The sequence below is a fragment of the Zingiber officinale genome, chromosome 7A, assembly GCF_018446385.1.
Source record: "Zingiber officinale cultivar Zhangliang chromosome 7A, Zo_v1.1, whole genome shotgun sequence".
Taxonomy (NCBI): domain Eukaryota; kingdom Viridiplantae; phylum Streptophyta; class Magnoliopsida; order Zingiberales; family Zingiberaceae; genus Zingiber; species Zingiber officinale.
In genome coordinates, this window is record NC_055998.1 from 104,454,109 (window position 1) to 104,466,437 (window position 12,329).

General features: G+C 37.7%; 1 pseudogene; it reads left to right on the forward strand.

Annotated features, from left to right (window-relative positions):
* The first annotated feature begins 1,799 nt into the window (after positions 1 to 1,799).
* LOC121999583 lies at positions 1,800 to 4,502 on the forward strand (annotated as a pseudogene).
* Positions 4,503 to 12,329: the final 7,827 nt, after the last annotated feature.

The window sequence follows — 12,329 nt, forward strand, 5'->3', positions numbered from 1 at the left end:
AATAAACATACTAAAATTAGTGTTGATTCCTCGACAAAATTTATACTTTTTGTTCAATTTCTCTTGCCCTATTCCTGTATCCTTTTGTAAACCTTTTTCTTCCCACTTGATTCAATCTGTGTCAATGCCTGTCAATATTTCATATAAAATGGATAGGAAGTTGCTTATCATCATTCTTTTATTGATCCTGTTCATGTTTGCTACCTTCTATTAGCAGACTTGTACACTTCAGCTTATAAGCTCTTCCAGGCTTAGGTCAATAAGAAAAATAAAAAATAGTACTAGACATGATTTTTGTTTAAAAATTCATGCGGGCTATGAAGAATGCTCCTAAACAAGGAGACAACAACGTTGAACAAACATGTTAACAACATTTAACATCAAAATAGTGTTGTAAATACAGAAATTGATTTTCCTCATTATTATTCTTCTCTAAACTTGGGATAAAAGCTACTGAGGTTCCTACACAATTGGGAGACTTAGCAAAACCAAAGTAGCTAATTTATTAGGTTGAAATGATAGATAGATGAGTGATCTCAGTCTTGGCATGGCTAATATTTTTTATTTTTATTTCTTTATGTTCGAAACCTTTCATTTTGTTTTCTATGGTTCTCTCTAAGAGCATGGACCTAGTTATCTTTTGACAGCTGAATATGATTCTTTTACTTCATTTGTAACTACAAATTCAACTTTTTGATACCTTGTGAACCACTGAAGATCCTTATTGCAAGCATTGAAGTAAGCATGCCTTGTTTACTTGTGCTACTTGAAAAACTATGAACATGATCACTAACCGAAGGTAACAAATTGTTTGATTCTTTTCAATTATCAGGTGATTGAATAGTTTGCTAAAAGTCCATGTTCGGAGCACTACAAGAACCTTGGAGCAACTTAATGTTTCGAATAAGATGTAGCAGGAGCATATAGAGCCTGCATTACGTTCTCTCTATAGAAAAACGTTCTACTCTATTTCCCTTAATACTGGATATATGATGTAGTAAACTAAATTCTTGAGTAAATAAAAAAAATATTTAAGTACTAATGAAGTCCAGCTAGTTTTTAAATAACAATAACTATAATGATTGATTTCTCTAGCATGCGTGCAAAGTATTTACACAGACTGGTCCCTTATTTAACCTTTGTTAAGTCATCCTCTACATTTTCATTTATTGATTTAAGTTACTGGTTTGATCAAATCTGGATTTATTATATAGTTGTTTGGGTTTTGTAATATACTAATCAAGCTACCTGTCATTGCTTGAAGCTTTCTGATAATCAGTTATGCTTTTATCTTTTTTTTTTTTTTTAAATTTCATCTATAAATTATTTGATTCATGTATCTATTATGATTATAAATGTTCTTAATAATCACTTTTCTACTTGTAAATGCTGAAATGTTGTAGCAGTATTTTTCTCTTGTAAATATTTAATGTTTTCATGAGCTCACATTGATGGTTCTAATTGGAGTGGATCATAGTTCCTGTAATTTGATTCAACATATGCTAGTTTCATGTCTCGTTTATGCATGAGTGACTGGTTTCACTCATTTGGTTTATGTTAGCTACATCTATCTTGTTTGGTTCAGTCTTGATCAATTCCTAATCGTTTCTTCCATAAGTAATCTCATGAATTTATGCATACCAATGCATTTCAACTCTATGTTAGGGTTTTGATTTACTGGAACCAAATGAAAATTTATTCTACCTTGTTATAGCAAGACTTATTGAGGCTGGAGTTGTCTGATACTCATGATTTGTTTTCTTTGTTACTTTTTCTAGTTCTTTTGACTTAAAATTTAACATTTTGCAGCTTATTTTTTGGAAGCATATCGTCCTGTTAGAAAAGGGGATCTTTTCCTTGTTAGGGGTGGGATGAGGAGTGTTGAGTTTAAGGTTATAGAAATTGATCCTGCAGAGTACTGCATTGTTGCTCCTGATACAGAGATTTTCTGTGAGGGGGAGCCGGTAAAAAGAGAAGATGAGGACAGGCTTGATGAGGTAGGTTATGATGATGTTGGAGGAGTTAGGAAACAAATGGCTCAGATAAGGGAGCTAGTAGAGCTTCCTCTAAGACATCCTCAACTATTTAAATCTATTGGTGTCAAGCCACCAAAAGGTGTTTTGTTGTATGGTCCACCTGGTTCAGGTAAGACATTAATAGCTAGAGGAGTCACAAATGAGACAGGAGCTTTTTTCTTTAGCATCAATGGTCTAGAGATCATGTCAAAGCTAGCCGGTGAGAGTGAGAGTAATTTGAGGAAGGCTTTTGAGGAAGCAGAGAAAAATGCACCCTCAATTATCTTCATTGATGAGATTGATTCCATTGCTCCTGAGAGAGAAAACTCATGGGGAAGTTGAAAGGCGCATAATGTCTCAACTGTTGACACTGATGGATGGGTTGAAGTCTCATGCTCATGTAATTGTCATTGGGGCTACGAACAGGCCAAACAGTATTGATCCAGCTCTTAGACGATTCGGTAGGTTTGACAGAGAAATTGACATTGGTGTTCCTGATGAGGTTGGCCGATTGAAGGTTCTTCGCATCCATACTAAGAACATGAAGCTATCTGATGATGTATGTGAACATTACCAATTGCTGTTACCTTGTTAATAGATATCTTGCAGTGAATGTCCAAGTTATGAAATTTGATTTATTCAATGCAGGTTGATTTGGAAAGGATTGCTAAGGATACTCATGGCTATGTTGGGGCTGACCTTGCTGCTTTATGCACTGAAGCTGCTCTCCAGTGTATCCGTGAAAAGATGGACATAATTGATCAAGAAGATGAATCAATTGATGCTAAGATTCTCAATTCTATGTCTGTTACAAATGAACACTTTAAGACTGCTTTGGGATCTAGTAACCCATCTTCCCTTCGTGAAACTGTAAGTCTTTGCTTTGGTAATTGTAATCATTTTCAGTTAGTTTTTTTCCTTCTAAATATGATTATCTACATGAATTTTTAAAATAAATTGTTGCTGCAAGAATTAAATTTGACATTGGTGTTCTTTCTAAATTAAACTTACCTTTTTCAACTCAAGAAATTCTATAGCCTCATGTGTCTGGTTGGTAACTTGTGTTTACTATCATATGTTGATGAATGGCCTAAAAACCACTTCTATTTCTACCTTGAGATATGCTGATAGTTTGTTGGGTTTTGATCAGGTTGTTGAAGTACCAAATGCCAGCTGGGATGATATTGGTGGGCTGGAAAATGTCAAGAGGGAACTGCAAGAGGTAGTTTGCTGGATATGTTTGAGGTTTTATGTCCACCAAGTGTGATTTTTTATTTCTGATGGTGATATTCTAGGACTTCTACAGCATGTATATTTCTTCTGTTTTTGTTCTTTGCTGTAGTTAAGTAGACCAAATGATACTTTTGTTTGACATATTAGAACAGTGGATGTTTTAACTCAGAAAACTAGGCATTTGAAGGTGAAAAAGTGGTGAGATTAGGGAAATGAAAGGCGCAAGAAGAATGGAGCAGTATAGCAAGTTGAACAGATTCTGATTCTCATAATTTAATGTAGCCTCAGCTTGATTTTTGACTCACGATGTTCTACCTTGATGTGTACAATATATATTAGCTTTTGATGTAAAAAGAATATTTATGTATTTTATGGATACTGTTGTAAGAAGAATATTTATGTAATATTGAATATTTGTGTATTTTATGGATACTATTGGAAGAAGAATATTTGTGTAATTTGTGATTATTTGTGTATTTTCTTAGATAGTGTCGATTTTTCACTATTTCGAAAATCGAATTTGTGTCGTTAAACAATACTGATATTACATCGATTTTCTACCACTGTAAAACCGGTGTCATTAACTAATATTATATCAGTCGTTTACCGCTACCAAAACTGGTGTTATTAACATATAATATTACATCAATTTTATACTGTTGATGAAACAGTGTCGTTAAGTGATACTACATCGGTTAATAACTGATTCGAAAACCGGTGTCGTTAAGTGATACTACACCGGTTTTAACCCGATGTCTAAAATGGCAGACCTTTTACATCGCCTTTATAGACATCGGTCGAAAATGTAATAAACAGCGGTGGAAAACCGATGTCTATGAGGGTTTTTGTTGTAGTGACGCCTATAGAATCCGGCATGCCCCAGGAAACTTCTCACTCCTTTTACATTAATTGGCGGGGGTAGTTTTTCTATCACTTCCACTTTTGTTTGATCCACTTCAATCCCACGTTTTGATATTTTATGCCCCAGAACAATTCCTTCTCTAACCATGAAATGACATTTCTCCTAGTTTAACACTAAATTCACCTTTTTCACATCTTTGAAGAACTGTAGAGAGATTAGACAACAAGTGTCAAAGTCATTTCCATATATTGAGAAATCGTCCATGAATACCTCCATAATTTTTTCTATTAAATCTGAAAAAATTACCATCATATATCTCTGAAAAGTGGTTGGAGCATTACAAAGCTCAAATGGCATACGACGATAAGCAAAAGTGGCATAGGGGCATGTGAAAGTAGTCTTCTCTTGGTCTTGAGGATGAATTAGAATTTGGAAAAATCTTGAATATCCATCCAGATAGCAAAAATATGAGTGCTTAGCCAATCTCTCAAGCATTTCATCAATAAAAGGTAAGGGGAAATGATCCTTTCTCATTTCTTTATTCAACTTTCAATAATCGATACACATTCGCCACCCCGTTACTGTTCGTGTTGGAGTCAATTTATTATCCTCATTTTTGATAATAGTCACTCCCCCTTTCTTTGGGACTACATGTACTGGACTCACCCATTCACTATCTGAAATTGGATAAATGATCTCGGCATCAAGAAATTGAGTACCTCCTTCTTTACTACTTCTTTCAGATTTGGGTTTAACCTCCTCTGATGCTCAATTGAATTTTTATAACCCTCTTCAAGTAAAATCCTATGCATGCAAAGGGAAGGACTAATCCCTTTTATATCATCAATAGTGTATCCAATTGTTTTTCTATGCAGCTTTAACTCTTCAACCAACCTCCGTGTTTTAGACTCAGTTAAACTGGCATTGATTATAACTGGAAAAGTGGAATTTGGTCCAAGAAATTCATATTTTAGGGTTGATGGAAATGGCTTAAGTTCAAGTTGAGGTGGTACTATCTCTGGCATAGTTAGCTCTTGCTCTATCAACTTAATCTCTTCTTATTGGGACCCCTTCTCCAAGTCTTCTTCATCTTTTAGAAAAGTATCATCTCCTTTCTTCTCCTCCATTGAAACTGCCTCTTCATCGAATATTTTTAAGAGATACTCATAACACCAAGGCAATAATACTTGAAGATCATTCTGATTCAGAGTAATTCTTTTCTCCCCATTTTCCTTTTCTTCCACTGTATTAGCCGTTAGAGTTGTGTCATTTTGTCCTGACCAATTATTAAAATTTAATGCAATCCTGCAAATTATCCCATTGGCTTCCTCTAAGTTTTTCTTCAAAAAGGATCCTCTAGAGGCTATATCTAGTTGACTTTTATTTGAGAGAGAAAGCCCCTCATAGAATAAGTGCATAATCAACCATCTTTCAATACTATGATGTGGACATAACTGTAGAAGAGATGAATATCTTTCCCAGGCTTGATGTAGCTCCTCCCCAACAAGTTGCTTAAAATTCAAGATTTGACTTCACAAATAAGTAGTCTTCTGAGGGGGGAAATACCTGCCCAAGAATCTCTGCTCTAACTTATCTCAGGTTTTGATACTCTGAGATTTTAGAGAATTATACCATCTCTTTGCAGCACCTTTCAGACTAAAGGAAAAAACCAGTAGCTGTATAACATCAGATGGAACCTCCTCATATTTTAAAGTATAGCAGTATCTATAGAATTCTATGAGATGTGAGTAAGGGTTCTCAATCTCTAGGCCCCCAAATTGAGTTTTCTGAATCATCGAGATGAAGGAAGGTTTAATTACAAAATTCCTTACATGAATTTCAGGGTAAACAACTGGCCCTAATCCCTTGGCAGACCTTGGGGCTCCATAGTCTCCTAATGCCCTGAATACCATATTTGGTGTGCAAAAGAAAAGAGTAACAGGAGATACAAGTTATAGTTATCGAAATCATAAAGAATTATGAAGAAGTAGTAGTGATATAGGTTAGGTTTAATGGGTCCCTGGTGAAAAAGAGAAAGGAGATAGCAAAGTTAAGAAGATAGATCAATATCGGTCGGGATATACCTTAAGAAAGGAAGGTCGATCCCGGCCAGATAATATCTTGATGAAGGAAGGCCAATATCGACCGAGATATACCTTAAGGGAAGTAAGTCAATATCGACCGATATATACCTCAAGGGAGGTAGACCGATATCGATCAATATATACCTTAGGGGAGGCAGGTCAATATCGACCGATATATACTTTAACAAAAGTAAACTAATATAGATCGAGATATACCTTAGGGAGGCAGGTCAATATCGACCGATATATACCTTAATGCGAGTAAGCTAAATATCGACAGAGATATACCTTGAGAAGGAAAGGCTAATATCGGCCAGGCTTAAGCATGCAGGATAGATAAGGCAAGTGTTGGGATTTTCGAGCCACAAAAACCGCTTTTGCGTTACAGAAACCCCGAAATCCCATGCTACCGGATCCGTGCGAAGATAAAATTTTACATGTACATGTTTTCTATCCTAGATCTACATTAGATCTACATGGTTAAGAGATTACCCTTGTAGCGAAGCCCTCCGCAAATCCTGCTCGTCCAAAAGTTGCCGGATCTCGGGTGTGTTCAAGTGGACACACCTCTATACGTATTCACACGAACAATAGAGATGGAGAAAACACTTAGAGTGTGCTAGCACTCTAAAGGTGTTTGACCAAGGAGGAGGAGAGAGAGATCAAGAAGAGAGCAAGGAGGAAGAAGATGAAGCCTTGAATAGCACACAAAAGCAATCAACACCACTAAAGTGGTCGGCCACTTCAAGAGGGGTTTTTAAACTCCATAGAATGCCAAGAGTCACAACTCTTGATCTCCCTCATGAGGTGGCACACACATGTACTATCCTTGATGATGTGGAACATCATCATTAGCCCACTTAATGCCAACTCACAAATGAGGTGGCAATGGTCAAGTCAAACTTGACCTTTCATCTTCCCACTCAAGTCAAGTCAAACTTGACCACTTCTCTCCCATGGTTAATCAAATATAACCATTTGATTCAAATCAATTTAATATAATGAATCTCTATTCATTGATTAAATTGATTCAATGAAACATAATCTAAATTAGATCCATTGAACACATTAATCAAATCGAGTCCAACTCAATTAGTTTAATTTGGATTACTCTTAATCTAATTTGGTTCATCATATGAACCTAATCCTCTAGGTACATCAAATGAACCTAATCTCCATCTAATTGCCCTTTGTGTGTGACCCTATAGGTTCTTGTAACATTGGTAATGCTCCTAAACCCATTTAGAAGCATAAGTAATGAACGGTATCTAGCAACACATCATTACTACCCAAGTTACAAGAATGTTGAGATCCAACATCACCTTGTGACTACTAATTGTGACTCTTCACAATATATGACAAGTGTCCTTCTATCCTTGACACCTAGATTGATCATTGTGAGGCATAGACCGTGTCATCCTCTAATCAATCTAAATCTTGAACTCCAAGTAGACTCACTCTAATCAAATGAGCTCAATATCTCATATTGACTCACTTGGGCATGGCCATGCACTTAGTGGTCTCACTCTATCAAGAATAACGATGTCACTCCCGTTATATAGGAGGGATAGATCCCATCTACATCACTCACATCCCTCCGCATAATTTGTTATATACCCAGTAATCGCCTTTATGGTCCACCCAGTTACGGGTGACGTTTGACAAAGCCAAAGTATGTAACTCCTTATGTAGGGAACCATGGTGACTTCAGGTCCAAGCACTAATAGTCATACTAATAGCCACATGAGAAAGTATATGACACTCATATAATGATCCATGATACTTTCTCATGGTGGGTCATTCAGTATACATTCTCCAATGCATACCCATGTGTCAACTTGATATCTCTATATCCATGACTTGTGAGATCAAGTCATCGAGTTGACCAACATGCTAGTCTCGTCGCATTAACATTGTCCCTAAATGTTAATACTTGACTAGGAATGATTAAGAGTAGTGTTCTCTATATCATCTCACTATCGATTCAACCAATTGATCGATATAGATAGGAACCTTCTACTCAAGACGCTATTATACTTAGTTATTTAGCACCAATACAAGTAAGTATAATAACCAAAACAAATGTCTTTATATATATATAGGAATATGATACAATGAGTCCATACAACAATCATCATATGATTGGCTCTAGGGCTATAACTAACAGCAAGATGATCTGGAGCAGTACGATTAGGCATGGACTGGTATTAGTTAAGTATACATGATCGCCCGGGAATGAAAAGATCTGAGGCTTTATAGAATTGGTAGTATATTATTGAACGATTAATTGAATGATAATAATAAACCGACCGAACATGGTCTGGGTTTAATATTCGGTCAATACAAAACATAGTATAATACCAAGCTGTCTACAACATAATAAAGACAGGATGAACAAGTAGACTTATAATTAATTTAATAATGATATCTATATGTGATTGTATAAAAGGTTTACCTATTTGGCGGGATATGTTCTTCTAGACTTTTCTGCAGGTACTAGACGACAAAGAAGGTACATCTGGGGTACAAAAAAGATTTTTTAAAAGTCATTTACCAAAAGTACGCAGCTTACGTCATCTCATAACAAACTCTAACAAATCGGGGTCCACTTCATGACTATGGAGGTTATATGAAGTAGTATAAAAGGGGGAATCCTCTCCGTTGGCGAGGTAAGTTCACATCACTGCTCACATTCACAACCCTAGTTTTCAACTACTATTCATCTTCTTCTTCCTTTTTTTCCACACAAAGAGAGATCGCTGACTTGAGCGTCGGAGGGCCTAGCCAGGGATTCTCACCCCGGTCTTAGGTCACTGACGATAGTGTTGGTTGGTCTCTTGTGCGCAGGAAACCTTGGAAGCTTCGGATCTCGGTTTTCTTCAGTCAGATTTCTCTCTCATCATTGGATATTCGCATAAGGAGGGTATTCTGTGACTCAATTCTCCCCGATCCGCTTTGGGTTTCTCGGATTGGTATTCAGTCAGGTGTTATTTTTCATCAGCAGTAGGTTTTTCTCCCAGCTTTTTGTTTTGTAAGGCTTCTCAGATAGGATCAAATTTGGCGCTGTCTGTGAGAACTTCACCTGAATCTGAGACTACAAGATGGAAGAGGATGGAAAATCGAATCTACTCACTATTAGCCGCGAGGATTTAGATTTGCTCATTAATACTCCTGTACAGAAAGCTTTGGAATAACAACAACAACAACTTCAAGCTCATACTGGGGCTACTCTGCCGATAGCCCATAATCCGGCGATTTCAACTACTGAGCACCGAAAGGGAAAGGAACCAGAAGAAGAGGAACATGTATATTTCCCTCCGGCTACAACTTCTCCGACTAGGCACCCTTGAGCCTTCCTTCGTACTCCTTTGGAACAGGGAGGATGAAAGCCTATATTTTTGGAATCTTCTGGTGAAGCACCAGACAGGGAGAAGCGCAAAGTTAAGATGATAGCTAGCGATAGCTCGTCAGAAAGAATCATTTCTCCATTCTCTCAAAGTGTACTGGATGATCCGCTTCCCAAGCGGTATCAAAATCTACAGATCGGTAAGTACACTAGGACTACAGATATGGAAGATCACTTGTTAAAATTTGAGAATGTAGCACTACTGCAATAATTTTCTAATGGAGTGAAGTGTCGGATGTTCCTCACGACACTTGGAGGAGCTGCGCAGCGTTGGTTTAAGAGATTGTCGAAAAAATCTATTCGAAAGTTCAAAGACTTGAAGAAGGTTTTCTTACACCATTTCTCTAGCAACAAGAGGTACCATAAGACTCCCTGGAGTCTATTTTCAATTAAACAAGCATTTAAAGAGTCCATTAGAGCCTATATCAAAAGATTTAATCAGGTAGCTATCGATGTACCCAACGCTACTACGGAAATATTAGTAAGTGCTTTTTCTCAAGGTTTGAATGATAATGATTTCTTTAAAGATCTAGTAAGAAATCCTCCTGTCAATTTTTACTCCTTGATCGAGCGTGCCACTGAATTTATTAATGTTGAAGAAGCTCAAGTTGCCCGCAGGAAAGAAGGCATTACTTCTTCTCCTACCCCTGTTAAGGAGAAGGTTCCTGCTCTTGTCCCTCCACCTCGAGGGCCTCGAGTAGTTCATCCACCTCATCGTCACCCAGAATATCACCCAAAAGCAGTACAACATGTGGAGATGCAACAAGAAGCACCAAGAAGGTGGTGCACATACCATAAAACTAGCAGTCATCATACAGAGGAGTGTTTTGTTTTGAAAAATAAGAAAGCAAACATGGATCATTATCAGAGGCAAAATTACTATTGGCAACAATACCCCAGACAGCAAAGTTCGCTCAAACTGGAATATCACCCAGTTGAGCCTCAACAAGGCGCATTACCAACCCCGACCAGTACAAGTCAGGCGCCCGAGAAAACTCAGTCTGATGTCATGACCGCTTGACAAGAAGAAAACAGGAGAAATGCCGCCCGAGGCAACATTAATATGATCGTGGGTGGGCCTACTGATGGAGATTTCAACAAGGCCAGAAAATCACATGCACAGAGACTTGAAATACATGCCATAGGGTGCAGCATAGAGAGAGCAGCTGGTCCAGAAATCAGTTTCGGACCCAGAGACCTCGAGGGAGTAGAAACACCCCATGATGATGCATTAATAATTAAGGTTGTGATAGCTAATTATACTATTTCTCGTACCTTCATAGACACCTGTAGTTCTGTGAATATTATCTTCAAGAAAGCGTTTGATCAACTGTAGATTGACCCAAGTGAACTTCAACAGATGATGACTCCTTTATATGGATTCACTAGTAATGAAGCACAATCGCTTGGTCAAATAAAATTGGTCATATCCCTAGGGGAAGAACCTCTTATGAGAACGAGAAGATCATACTTTATGGTGGTGGATGCCCCCTCCTATAATGTGATACTGGGTCGACCGGCCTTAAATGAGTTTAGGGTGGTCATTTCTACTTTCTGTCAAAAGATTAAATTTTCTGTTGATGACCAGGTCGGGGAAGTGCGGGGTGATCAGAAGACAGCCCGAAAATGTTATGTTGAGATCGTCTGAACTAAAGCCAGCGCCGCTCGGAAAATCCAACGAATGGAGGTTAATGTCATTCAAGAAAAGTCATATGTTCTGGTTTATGAGGAAAAGGAAGAAGTCTAGATACAGACCGGTCGACCTGAAGCTACTATTTATGTCGCGACTGATCTTAATCCTACTTTGAAAGATGAGTTGGTCCAATGCTTGAAGAAAAACAATGATGTCTTTGCCTGGACGCCTAAAGAAGTCATGGGTGTTTCCCCTTCAGTAATGGAGCACTCTTTGCATGTTTTCCCAGATGCCTGGCCGGTCATGCAAAGAAAAAGAAATTTTAGCGCAGAACAAAATCAAATCATCAAGGAAGAAGTGACTAAACTCATGGAAGCTGGTTACATCAGGGAGGTACAGTTCCCTAGCTGGCTAGCTAATGTGTGTCTTAGTCTCTAAGCCCGACAACAAATGGCGGGTATGTATTGATTTCCATGATCTCAACATAGCTTGCCCGAAAGGTTATTATCCACTACCGTGGATCGATCAATTAGTAGATTCTACATCTGGGTGTGAATACATCTCTATGCTAGATGCTTATCATGGCTATCATCAAGTCCCCTTAGAAAAGGAGGACCAAGAGAAGGTCAGTTTCATAACATCTGAAGGTACTTATTGTTATAATGTTATTCCCTTTGGACTAAAAAATGTAGGAGCAACTTATCAGAGGCTTATGAATAAAGTCTTCCAGAAACAGATTGGAAGAAATATGGAAGTATATGTCAATGACATCTTAATTAAGTCTCTTCAAGCTATTGATCTATGCAGGGATGTAAAGGAGACCTGCAAGACATTGAAGCAATATGAGCTCAAGTTAAACCCAGACAAATGTTTATTTGGAGCCAGGGGGGGAAAGTTCCTGGGCTATATGGTGTCCGAGCGGGGAATAGAAGCCAATCTAAGCAAAGTAAAAGCTCTGCAAAACATGGAACCACCACGCAACATGAGGGAAGCTCAAAGACTCACCAACCGAATTATAGCCTTGTCAAGATTTATTTCAAGGTCGGTCGATTGTAGTCTTCATTTCTTCAAGATACTTCGGAAGGCTAACAAATTT